This window comes from Vicugna pacos, chromosome 25 (genome assembly GCF_048564905.1).
Source record: "Vicugna pacos chromosome 25, VicPac4, whole genome shotgun sequence".
In the NCBI taxonomy this organism is placed as follows: Eukaryota; Metazoa; Chordata; class Mammalia; order Artiodactyla; family Camelidae; genus Vicugna; species Vicugna pacos.
Window position 1 is genome coordinate 1,102,932 of NC_133011.1, and position 13,499 is coordinate 1,116,430.

The 13,499-nt window shown below is 41.5% G+C and overlaps 1 pseudogene; it reads right to left on the bottom strand.

Moving 5' to 3' along the window:
- Positions 1-5,463: 5,463 nt before the first annotated feature.
- On the bottom strand, positions 5,464-6,414 carry LOC140689087 (olfactory receptor 2W3-like; annotated as a pseudogene).
- Between the last annotated feature and the right edge of the window lie 7,085 nt (positions 6,415-13,499).

Sequence of the window (13,499 nt, forward strand, 5' to 3'; positions counted from 1 at the left end):
CAGAATAATCTCGCAGCTCAGGCAATTCTCTCAGATTTCTTCAGTTTAAAATATTCAATATGGCAACATGCCATACTTTGGAGTAACATTTTCTGAATCTCTTCAGTCTGCTCAGAACTGCTTACAAGTCACATAGCAAAGTCGCTAAATGACTGCATTCTCACTTTCCCAGGAAATGGATATTAAAACCTCTGAGTCCTTTCTCACTTGTAATATAAATCTGATTCACCCAGTTCACTATCCATTCTTGGGGATTTAATGAGTAAATACAGGTAAAACCCCGAGAGTGGCAACCATATACCAAAGACTCTGAAAGTCCTAACTGTTATTGGTAATATAGAAAAACATTGTGTTTCTGTAGAAAACGATGCATTATTTATGACACACAAGTCTGGCTATCTGATTCTAGTCCCCTTTCATTGGGTTTGAGAAAGTTTTCACTTTTTGTAAGTTGTAGGCAACTGATAGATATGCAAATTATGCCACGTCTAGCAGGCTTTTAACTGACTGCATTCCTCCAGTGGAAAAAAAACTTTTGCTGTATTCGCACTTCAGCTCAAAATTTCTTTACTCTGTAAATTGATACTGATGACTTTTCCACTGAACTGTGCAGAGCATCTGCCTGAATGCCTATGAGTAAAACAAATTCTTTAACATGAGCTTACTTTTATATTGTATGAGTCATGGTTTTACAGAAAATTATCTTTTAAAAGTATACATGAAAATAGTGGCATTAATAGAAGAGGGAGCCATGGTTGTAATTTTTTAAAAAAACTGGGAGTTCGAGATTTGCAGATACTGACTGGTATGTGTGAAACAGATAAACAAGTTTATACTGTACAGCACAGGGAACTATATTCAGTACCTTGTAGTAGCTCATGATGAAAAAGAATAAGAAAATGAATATATTTATATTCGTGTATAACTGAAAAATGGTGTTGTACACCAGAAATTGATACATTGTAAATCGACTATACCTCAATGAAAGAAAGAAAGATAGAAAGTCAAGTTTGAGCAAAAAAAAATTTTTTTAATTAAAAATTAAAATTAAAAAAAGCTGATTAGACAGGAGTCATAATAGAGATTTAAAAAAGGAAAAGAAAAAGATTAAGATTAAATTTAAAGTACCTATAATGAAAAAGAATATGAAAAGGAATATACGTATATACATGTATGACTGAAATATTATGCTGCACACCAGAAATTGACACAACATTGTAAACTGACTATAACTTAATAAAAAAAAAAGTTAAAAAAGAAAAAGAGTAGTAGTCAACAAGCGATGGTTGGAACAGAAAATCATTTACCCAAAGTAGAAGACAGTCCTATCCTATTCTGTCCCTCTTCACATTTTGACACAATATTAATATTAATATTTCAGTCTGGTTTAGAAAGAATGACTCTGAAATAAAATACACTGGACAATTAAGAAACAGATTTTTTTCCAGTCTATTACAATAGAGAGAATATCCCTTAATGAGCATCAAATGACATCAGTAAAACAGATTAGTAATGAGTGTGATGTCTTCTATTCCAGGGAAGACAATTCAATGGGTTGGAAGGGCACAGGGTCTCCCAAGCAGCGGAGCATCCGTCCAGGGGGTTGTTTAGGCACGAGTGAGTTTTACAGAACATTAAAAGTGGCAGTGTCGAAACAGTGCGTGATCGTTTGAGGTTGCCCATGTTAAATAACAAAAATTCAGCAAATAAATGTTAAAGATATAATCGGCTTTATAAAATAATTCGTGAGTCAGGCAGCACCTCATCTAGCAAGCAGAGAAGAGCTATGAGATGCTGTGCAAAATGGAAGGCTTATATAGGCAGGAGGAAACAGGTAGATGATTCCAGGCTTCGGTAAACAACCCGTGGGGGATGGAAGAGGTCACATGGCAGATTACTTCCTGGTGCTGATCAGAATATTCCAGACTGATTGATTAAAACTACATCCCTGGAGAACAGTGAGACTGCAAATAGGTTTAGCATTAAGTCTTGCTTTGCCGATCAGAGGCTTAGCACAAGTGACTGCATTTTGTGCCTGCCATTTCTTTTCTTTTTTTTTTTTTAACACATATCTGACCTTATTTAGAAAGATCAAGGAACAAGAAATTAAGTACAGAGCCCAGAGTTACCTTGGTGTTTGTGGATTGGCTGACGGGAGATAATTGCATTTCTGGTCAAGCAGAACATTTACAGAACACAAAAGTTCAGTTTGCTGATGTGACGCCCTGGGAAGAAGAAACTCCACTTTGAGCCTAGAAATTTATTTTAACATGGGGAACATCTCCCTGCAGAGAAAGGGGAGATTTACTTAGTAGCTAAACAAAGCAGTCATGAGCCTTAGGAAGAAGGGAGGGGGCTTCATCTGAATCATGCGAGAATGAGTCATTCTTCACAGTTAGTCCTTTACTGGGACAAAAAAAAAAAAATAGGGTAGTGGGGTTTCTTACCAGTAGCTGTTTTCTGGAAGCACAGGGTACAGGTAAAATCAGCTTTCCTCTGGCTTAGACCCGGTGAGTTGAGCATCTTGACACAATTCCACAGCAACAATTGTTATTACTAACCCCATGTCATAAGGTAATCGGAGGTGTTAAAGACCACAGGTCCAGATGGAGTTGCTCATTGTAAGCCCTACATCCTCAAACTTAGACCTCATTACAGTTGCAGCTCTCCCGGGGATGGAACCTTAAGCCAGCCCGTTAGGATTGTCAGATCAGCATTATTTAGGTAACCTACCTTAGAAATCCCCTACGAGGAAAGTAACCTTGCAAAAACAAATCTGTTTTTGCCTAGCATGACTTTCCTGTGTCCTCTCCCTTCTGTCTATACAAGTGTTTCATTTTCTACAGCTCTTTAGTTACTTTCTTTCCTCCAGAGGCATGCGGCTCAATTTATGGATCACCGAAGAAAGCCAGTGAGACCTTTAAAATTTACTCAGTTGAATTCTGTTCCTTCACTGAGGAAGCACAATCAGAATCACTCACCACAGTACACAAGGGCAATTCTCGTTCCTTAGAGTTACGCAGACACTCTTTGTTATCTTTGGGGCATTTTTTTTTCCCCAGAGGAAGAAACACTGGCAACTGTCCAGTTGCTGTTCCTCAAGTTTATTTTTCCCAAGAGACTGCTTCTCAAGTCCACTCAGGATGTCCAGCAAGTTCTTTCCAAGAAGAGAATACGTTTGGAGAAGCCCTGAACATAGTCCTGGTTATCGATTAAACTTCTCCCCTTAGTCAGCTGTGTCCCAAGGCAGCATCGTGGAGTTTTATAACTCTGGGGAGAAACTCTTACTGCCTCACGGGTAGCTGCTATTCTCTTATTCACCATCAGCCCATTCGTATCACGATTTCTTTTATTTATTATTTTTTTACTTTTATTTTTTTTTTTTGGTGGGGGGAGGTGGTTAGGTTTACTTATTTATTCTTTGAGGAAGTCCTGGGACTTGAACCCAGGACCTCATGCATGCTAAGCATGCACTCTATCACTTGAGCTATAACCTCCCCCCATTCTGCTTTTCTTTTAAAAAGCAGTTTGGAATAGTCACACCAGGGTCCTCTTGAAGCACAAGAATCTCCCTTCCAGTGGCCCCTGGTTTGTCTGTACTTAAGTGACCCCACAGAGGCTGGTGCCCTTTGAGGTGAGAGAGTGGGGAGGATAGAAAGAGAGGGTGAGAACACAGGCTTTTTGTGGAGGAGGAGAGGCTGTGACGCTGAGGGGCCTGAGGATAAATGTGCTGGCATCCTTCATCCAGCCTCTTCTCTTTATCCCCTCCTCATTATATTTCCCCTTGGTCTAGGAATTCTGTCTCAACATTTTTTTTTCCCCCAGAATGTGTCTGCCCTGCAAATGCCTGCAAAGAGAGCGGTGGGTAATTCATTTCCTCTGCCCTTCAAGTGTGGTCTGAGGGCCTGTAGCCAGCGAGCGAGGGCAAGCCTTGTGAGATCTGCAGGAGTCCAGACCCTCGCGGCCCTCCTTCGAGGAGTAATTTGTTGCACATTAAGTGGAAGAAAGCTTTAATGATGTGCAGGATATACTACTTCAAATTTCGCATTTTGGCATATTGTATATTTTGAGCTGAAGAAATTTGTGAAAAGGCAGGTGCAAGATGGACTTTCTGACCTTCCTCTGAAGCAGGTCATAAGCCCCTCATAGAAGGGAACCCTTTCTATTCCCTTTTCCTGGGGAAAAGAAACGTCCTTATTTTGAAGGAGGACATTGAGATGAATCTGAACATACAGGCTTTGCTAAGTTTCCCCCGGTTTATTACCAATAAATTATACCCATTTTGCCTATCAAATTCCTTCACCACCATCCACTCTTCATCAAATCCAGCATAAAAACAATTTTTGGAGGGTCTTCATTTCCTCACGAAGGGTCCTGTGTAGTGTAAAATTTATATTAAGTACATTTGTATACTTTTATTCCATTAAATTATCCATGTCAGTTTAATTTTCAGACCCAGCCAAGGACCCAACAAGGGTCTAGCAAAACTTTTTTCCTCCCCTCCATCCCAGACTGTATTATGGAAGGAAGGGAAACAAATCATGCTTTTCGACAGTACTCATTAAATGCTTATGGATTTTTGCTCTTTACAAATTCATGTAGCAACAGAAACAGCAGGAATAGAGTTAGAACTTGCAGTAAATGTTTGGCTCAGTTCTTCTTGGGCAAATGATTTAACTTCAAAGCCTCGAATGTCACATGCATAAAATATGGGTAATAAAAATCATGTGACCTCCACAGATGCAGGGAAGATTAAATGAATTCAGAGCACCTGACTCATTAGGGAATTAATAAGCATCAGGTCCTTTTCACTAACAAAATAGAAACATACCTGAGAAATAATGATGCTTTAAGATTTAAATGACTCATATATCATTGTTACAGGCTAACTTCTTGGTTTATCCAGAATCGTACACCAGGCTTTGGGGAAAATGCCAAAGTCTGGGGACAAAGCAAAGTCTGGGGACAAAGAATAGACAAAACCATATGATATGATAAAAGGATCTGTATGGGAATTGGGGGAATAAAAACACCCAATGTCCTATGTTTGATGGCTGTTAAATAAGAGAAGTAACCAATTTGTGATTATTCTAAAATAGCCATAATTTTATTAATGCATCACAAACAAAAAAACAACAAAAGCAAAATTCTCTTTAAGAAAAGTAATTTCCTACTTGGCACTCTGGCATAAGTTGCAGAAACTCATCTTTATAACTATTTACCTCACTTGTTCTTCAGGCCAGCTTTATAAGATCATCCAGAGAGGCTTGGGATGTTTTTTTTTTTTTTTGCAGTGCACTTATGAAAATATATAATGTTGGAATTAAAACAGTCACACAGAAGTCCAGGGGAAAAAAGCATGTAAGTTAAGAAGCACAGATCTGAGCCAACGATCCCCAGCACCATCCGTGGCCCCTGGTGGAGTTCGTGACCAGGCTAGGGACGCCTGTATCACCCGCCCGTTCACTTTTGCTCCTTGCCTCCCTCTCTGTCATGCAGCAGCAGCCTCCTCAGGGCCCCCTTCACATCTTTGTTTCTGAGGGTGTAGATCAGGGGGCTCAGAAGCGGGGTGACAATGTTGTAGAAGAGGGTGAGGAACTTCCCTTGGTCCTGGGAAGAGCTGTTTCTGGGTTGCATGTACATGTAAATGATGTTTCCATAGAAAAGCGAGACCACTGTGAGATGGGAGCCACAGGTGTTGAAGGCCTTGTGCCGCCCTGATGCTGACTGAATCTGTAACACAGCCCTCACGATGCAGCCATAGGAGACCAGGGTACACACAAGGGGTGACAGCACAATGCCCACCGCCAGGACAAAGACGGTGCCCTCTATGGCAGCTGTGTTCACACAGGCCATGCGGATGAGGGCGGGCATCTCACACAGGAAGTGGTCCACGCTGCGGTGCCCACAGCGGGGTAAGCGCAGGGTGACTGGGGACATGACCAACGAGCTGGCCACGCCACAGCCCCAGGCCACCAACACCAAGCCCAGGCAAAGCCGTGGATTCATAACCACCAGCTAGTGCAGGGGCTTGCAGATGGCAACAAAACGGTCGTATGCCATGACTGCCAGGAGTAGGCATTCCACACCGCCCAGACCCAGGAACAGGAAGAGCTGGATGGCACAGCCTGTGTAGCTGATGGTCTTGTCGCATCCACTCAGGTTATAGAGCAGCTGGGGGATGGAGCTGGTGGTGAAACTAAGGTCCAGGAAGGAGAGGTGGGCGAGGAAGAAGTACATGGGAGTGTGGAGGTGGGGGTCCAGCTGAGACACCAGGATGATGGTGGTGTTGCCCATGAGGGTCAGGAGATACGCAATCAAGATAACCACCAAGAGGATTCTCTCCAGGTGGGGGTGATTGGAAAACCCCAAAAGGATGAAATTTCCCTGGGTGCTCTCGTTGGTTCCATCCATCTGTACTATACCTGAGAAGGAATTTTGATATGAATAAAGGTTACAGCCGATACAAGGGAGCACTTAACTATGAGCCAAGCCTTCTTCCACGCTTTTTACATTTATTTACTCCATTAACCCCAACAAGAATGATACCAAGTTGGCGCTCCTATTATCCCTGACTTACAGAGAAAAGGAAATTGAGGCAGATGTGTGCTAGGTAACTTACCATATTCTAGAAAGAGGCAGAGCTGATTCTGAACCCAGGAAATGGGGCTTGGAGTCTTTACCCTTCACTGTTGGTACTGCCTTTAATTCCAGTGACAACAAAGATACATCCTGCCCTGGCCCAACTATTGATTCTTCTTGAGACACAAGTTCCTAAGTGCCTGCAAAAATCTCAAAGGCCTCAAATGAAGTCCATGAAGAGCCATTTAATAGTATTTAGGACGTATCAATTATATGCAAAATACCCATCTACTCTTTATCCCAAAGACACACTTTATTCATTTAATCATGATTCCTAAGCTAATTTAAATACCAGAGTAGATAAATAACGTATGAGACAAGAAATTATTACTAAAGCAGTATGCACATAAAATTAATCTCCCTCCCCCCCGCCCCCAACCCTTCATCTCTCTCTCTCTCTCTCTCTCTCTCTCTCTCAAATAGGTCTGGTATGGAAGAAATTTTTTTTCCTTCCAAAATACTATATACTGCTTGAGTTAAAAAATAATCATGAAATTTTGTAATGGATAATACAACTTACTTTCTTTTTTTGTGGGGTGGGGGAGGTAATTAGGTGTACTTATTTATTTTTAGAGGAGGTACTGGGGATTGAACCCAGGACCTTGTGTATGCCAGGCATGCGCTCTACCACTGGATAATACAACTTTAATGCAATGATTCACATATACGTGCAGAAACGCCCATCAAATTGCAATTCCAAGAACGCATCACATGCAAAACAAAGTACATTTGAGGACACAGACCATAAGTCTTACAGACAAATACAGAGGAATGAATTGAAGGCATCTTGAACTGCTCTCCCAATCTCCCTGGTTACAGTCCCTCAGCCAACAAGATAGAATTATGAGATCTTAGAAGGCTCATTTACCTTCACATAGTTTTCTCATCTAAAATGGTAATAATCAAACTACCTTATTTACTTCCAGATATGTTCTTATATTTGTATTAATATGAAAGAAAGTTGGTAAGTATTTATATTTATTGTATAACTGTAAACATATGACTTACATATAAAACACATGGCATACAAACAGAATTGGAAAATAAGTCCATGGGACTCGGCAGGGAAATTCAAAAGAAAACAAAAAAATTCTAATGAGGAGAAACTATCCTTAACATATATCCAAACATACTTTTAAAGTATAATAATTAAAACATAATTATTGATAAGACATTTGGGGTTGGGGAGTAGGGAATCCTTAAATTACTCCTTGCACCAAAACGAATTACAAATCAAATATTTAAAAACACTAAAAAATACAACCAGTATAAAAAAGAATGGTCACTCTTTAACCTCTCTCTTTCCTGATCATCTTGGTTTTAGGAAGATCCCACTAGGCAAATTGCAATTTTTGAAAGCTATGATGCAAAATATGAATAAATTTGAGTCCGTATCTTTAAAAAATACCACAAAAAACTACTAACATAATTTAAAGAATAATGACAATACTAGAGAAATTCAACATGAAAATTGAAAGACCAACTTGTTATTTTAATAAAAGAAACATCCATCTTCCATAAAATTTTAAATTCTATTTTTTGACACGTTAATTCTGCATGTTGGAATACGTCCTACATTTATTAACCCACAGCATGTAATATAAACCCTCAATAATTTTCTGTATTGATTGAAAAGGGTAATACTCAGAAACAATGTATGTTTTAAAGTTATTGAAATGGTTTGATAAATAGCAACTATCAGCTGAAAAAAATAACTACTAAATGAAAATAGATTTTGTATGTGGCTTCACTTGGAATTTTCTTTTTAATCTTATTAGTTTCAAACAAGAGGAAAGCAGACGATAACCCATAGTGAGAGTTTATGTAGTGTGACCCCATGCTTTTGGTCACAAAATATACGCATATTTCGATTAAAATAGAAACGATATCTCAAGATATACAGTGAACTGTCAAAAAGATTCACTTGTAGAGCAAGAGATGGCGTTTAAAGGAGATTTTAATGTTTACATGTCTTTTATTTATAAAGCAGTAATCAGTGATTATGACTTATTATGAAACTGAAAATTGACACATATACACCTGCAGGTAGTATAATATTTAGGAAACGTCTCTATGAATGATTTTCTTCTTTTAAAGTCTGTTAATCCATCCTTTTAACTTTGTTTTTCCTTCTTTTAGGAGGGGAAGTAATTAGGTTTATTTATCTCATTTGTTTACTTTTTAAATGGAGGTGCTGGGGATTGAACCCAGGACCTCGTGTATGTTAAGCATGCACTCTACCACTGAGTTATACCCTCCCCCACTGCTATTTCTTCTTTAAAGAAATAATTGTCCCATCCCCTTTACTAAATCTTTCTTTGTTGTTCTTGTAATTAGCAAACTGAAAAAGGAAAAAAAGTAGAAAGAAAGGCAGGAAGTTAGGAAAGAAAAAAGATGGAACTTTCAATTTCCATATTAATGCCAGTGTTTTAAAACAAACTGCTGTATGATCTCGTAGTCTTAAAATTGTAAATCCTGTGACATAAGAGAAAATTGAGATTGAGGACTGAAACATGGGTCTCACGCAGGGAGGGATGTGAATTTGGTTTTCAAGAGAGCTTGAGTTCCAATCTCCTGAATTCTTTTTACAACTTTGATGTGCAGGTAAGAACGGCCTCTTCACAAGAAGGGTCAGGACGATTGAAAGAGAATGTTCTCGCTAATACCTCACATCTTGCTAGCTTTAATCAAGATGCTGCTCCTTTCCTTCTCTTATAACAAAACTGGATCTGAGACTGAGCATCCCCAAGTCCTGCTGCTAGCACAATTTCCAACAGAGTTGGGGAGTCCCACCACCAGCAAAGAATTCTTGGACATCAGCAGGGTATCCAAGAACTCAGCTCAATTCTGACCCTCTCTACCCAGAGATTCCACAAGGTCAGCGCTCAGTCCTACAAGACTTCCCCAAACCCTAACCAATTTAGAAGTCAGCTGCAAAAAAGCCCAAGTTGTTACCTGTGCTTCTGGCCAATTGGCTGCAAATCAGATATTCTCATGACCCCTCTCCTCAGGCTAGATTAATTTTTTAGAGCAGCTCACAGAACTCCGAGGAACATTTTACTTACTAGGCGACCAGTATATTATAAAAGGAACATCTAGATGAAAAGATGCATAGGGCAAAGCTGGAAGGGCATGGAGGCTCCACACTCTCTCAAAGTGATGCATTCTCCCCGTATCGCCATGTGTTCACCAACCTCAAGGCTCTCCCAGCCCCATCCTTTTGGATTTTTATGCCCCATTCATAGGTGTGATTGATTAAATAATCAGTCATTAGCAGTTGATTCAACCTCTAGCCTCTCTCTCTTCCCAAGAGATCAGAGGGTGGGACTGAAAAGTACCAACCCTTGAATCACATGGTTGTCCACTGGCAACAGTCCCCATCCTCAGGTGCTTTCCAAAGTCACCTCATTAATATAACAAAAGACACCTTTGTCATTCTCAACACTTAGGAAATTCCAAAGGTCTGGGGAGTTGTGAGTCAGGAACTGTGGACAAAGACCAACATATGTGAGAAATACATTTTGGTCATCTGGGTGACCAAACATATATGTCTTATGGATCATAATGTCATAGTTCTGAGATCCAGAAATCTGCTTACCATTTTTACTTGTATGGTACCAGGTATCATTAAAAATCAGAAGTCACCCCGCCCCTCGCCGCCGATTCCCCGACGCACCTCGGAGCCTGGGGGGGGATGGGTACGCAGACCCGACGGGGGCGAGCACGTGCCTGATGCAATTCGGGAGGGGGGGCGGTGAGCGGGGCCGGAGAGGTAGGGTGGTAAAGAGGGGGAAGTGCCTTAAAGGGCCAGCGCGTGAAAGCGGACGCAGGTGGAGCACATGGGAACGGGCCACGCGGCCGGCCGGGCCTGCTCGCGCTCTTTAGTTTGGGTGCGCCAGATTACGCTGGGAAGGAGCCATTAATGTCGCCCTCGATTTACAGGATGGTGGAGAGGGGTGCTGCCGGCTCTCGGGTGCCCCGTGGGCCTGGCCCCTCCAGGCCCCGCCTGGGTGACCTTGGGCGAGCCGCCCTCACCTCCGCGGACTGTGCTCGGCTCCTCCCAGCCCGCCCGGCCGGGACAGTGTCCTGAGTTGGAGTTGACGCCCGGCCCGGAAGGCAGGCCTTTAACCCTTGGGGCCATCGGGCACCTAGGAAATGACCAGGGAATTACTAGCAGACCCCAACCTGGCCAAGCCCCGACACCGAGAATTTATGGACAGGAAATGTCTTTTTTGTCAAGTGGATTTCATTTTTTATAAAGATTGCTTGCGGCGGGGGTGGGGGAGGGTAGATAAACCAAGCCTGATTGGCACTCTGGAGATCTGAGATTTTATCCGGACCCTGCCCCTTACCAACTCTGCAGCAGTTGGGCCTCAGTTTCCCGATTGTAAAATGTGTAAGTGGTATACGGCAGCGGTTTCAAATTTTAGTGCAATTAAATATTTACCGACCTCGTACTATGGGGATTCTAGGAAGCAGGGTTTGGAAATAAAACCAGGCTAACAAGGTCCCTGTCCTCATGGAATTTACATTCTAAGGTGGAGAAAAAAGCAAATTAACTGATAAGCAAGTGCTCGTTTTGTATCTGAAGACAATAATTACTACAGTCATAGGTTATACTAGATCCGCTATTTTAGTTTGTACCATGAGGGGAAACCCTGAATGCACATTCTGACGCATTTGGAATCAGGCATGTCTTGGACTGGATCCAGAAATCTGCATGTCTAACAAGACCCTTTGGGTGCTTGTGGCCCCACACTTCACTTGGCAAAGTCCTGGCCTCTGGCACATAACCAACTGGACAGAGGAGAAGGCTGTTGAAAAGCCTCTTGGAACTGCCCCAAGGGAAAAGGCCAGTTGCAGGGTTGTTGTAACCAGGACTACTGAAGAGAGGTGCTGGTGGCAACAGCCAGGCAATCTGATGTCTAGTCCCAACCCTTCCATAATTTGTAATGTGGCCTCCACACCCTGGCCAGCTCTCAGCACTTCGCCTGGGCCCCCTTTCCTAGTTGAAAAATGGGATAAATTATGCTTGACTTGCTCCTACCTTCTCAGCTCTTGTGAGGAGTCAAGTGATATGTGAGTCAAAGTGCTGTGTAAATTAGAGACTGAGGCTTCAAAAGAGGTACCAAGGGAAGTAATGATTAAATGATTAAATGGATCTCAATGAATTTAAGCAGGATTCTTCATAATTATATGTAACCTTAATCAAAGGCAAATTATTGTGCACTGCAACTAGAATGCACTGTTTTTTATTTATTGATAAGTATTTCCTGAAGAGGATTCACATTAGACCCTCTCTGAACTTTTTAAGACAGGACACAATGGTCACTGTTGGTCATTCTTTTGTATATTCCTATAATTGGAGGCAGAGGGGAGAGGTGATCTCGTACAACTTTATGAGGGAACCAGGGCTCTGTATGGACAAGTAACTAGTTCATGCCACCTAGCACTCAGTCCAAGCTGAACAAGTATCACCAGGCCCTGTATGGAGATTGGAAGGGCACTGGGATCTGCATACCAGTGCAATGCCCCAGAGAGGGGCTCCTGAACATTCATGTGCCGTTTTACAGATGGGCAAACTGGGGCCAGAGAAGGTAAGAGGCCGGCATGAGACTACATCTTAGACTGAGGCTGTTAGAGCTGGAAAAAGGAATCTTAATGATTACTCAATCCCCTTGCTTTTCAGGAGACTGAAGTTCAGAGAAGTTACTTACTTATTGTTTTTATTTGTTTGGGGAGGAGGTAATTAGGTGGGTTTTTTTTAACGATTTTAATTGGAGGTACTGGGGATTCAACCCAGAACCTCATGCACGTAAGGCATGCACTCTGCCACTGAGCTATTACTCCCCCACCCCAAAGAGTTACTTAACCAAGGTTACATAGCTAGTCCATGGTAGAGTCAGCTGTCACACCTGAATCTCCTGATCCTAAATCCAGTAGCTTATCCTACTGGAAATGATAGAATGGGGATTTGAATTCAGTTTTTTTTTAATTCTTGCCCCATTATAGCATACTATATACATGTGTTCTAAATATTAATGATCAAATAGTGCAGAGTAGCTACTTTCATTAAGTAACTACTAACTATATGCTAGGTTCTGTGAGAAATATGTGACATTCATTGTCTCCTTTAATCCTCACAATAACCCAATCAGATAGGTATTATTTCCACAAATATCTGTTGTGTCCATACTATGTGCCAGGCACTAGCCTAGGCCTTGGAGCTGTTATTATCTTCATTTACAAATGAAAGCAACTGAATTTCAGAAAAAGAAAGTAAGGTGGGTGCCTGCAGTCCCAGGCAACAGCTGACTATCAAGTGGGCTTCTTCCAGGCAGTGTAACTCACCAGGCCTGTTCTTACCCACCACACCACACTGTGAGGCCTGCCTTTCTTTCCTCAGCTGTCATATCCACAAGTATTTATGGAGAACTCATCAAATACATAGGACTGGGAAAGATACTAAAGCACTGAATCCTGTCTGCCCAAAAGATAAACTCTAATTGAGGGGACCAAGAAATTAAGTAATAGGTGATCTCCGGCCAAAAGAAAAGATAAATAAGATTAGCTTTAGGCAGAAAGCAACAAGGAACAGACTAACTTGTGCTGTGTCCTGGGCTTCAACACATCACAGGCTTAAAACTCACAGACACACAGAGTGAGAAAGTCAAACTTCAAAAATAAAAATAATAAAGTGGGTCCAAATAAAAAAAAAAATCAGAAGTCAGAAGGTGCAGATCTAATGGAAGGATCTTCATGAGATTGTGCAATGTCTCCTCCCGTCCTGGATGCATACAGACCCTCCAACCATGGGCAATTCCAGATGCAGGAGGAAATGAAGGCGCTTCTCCTGG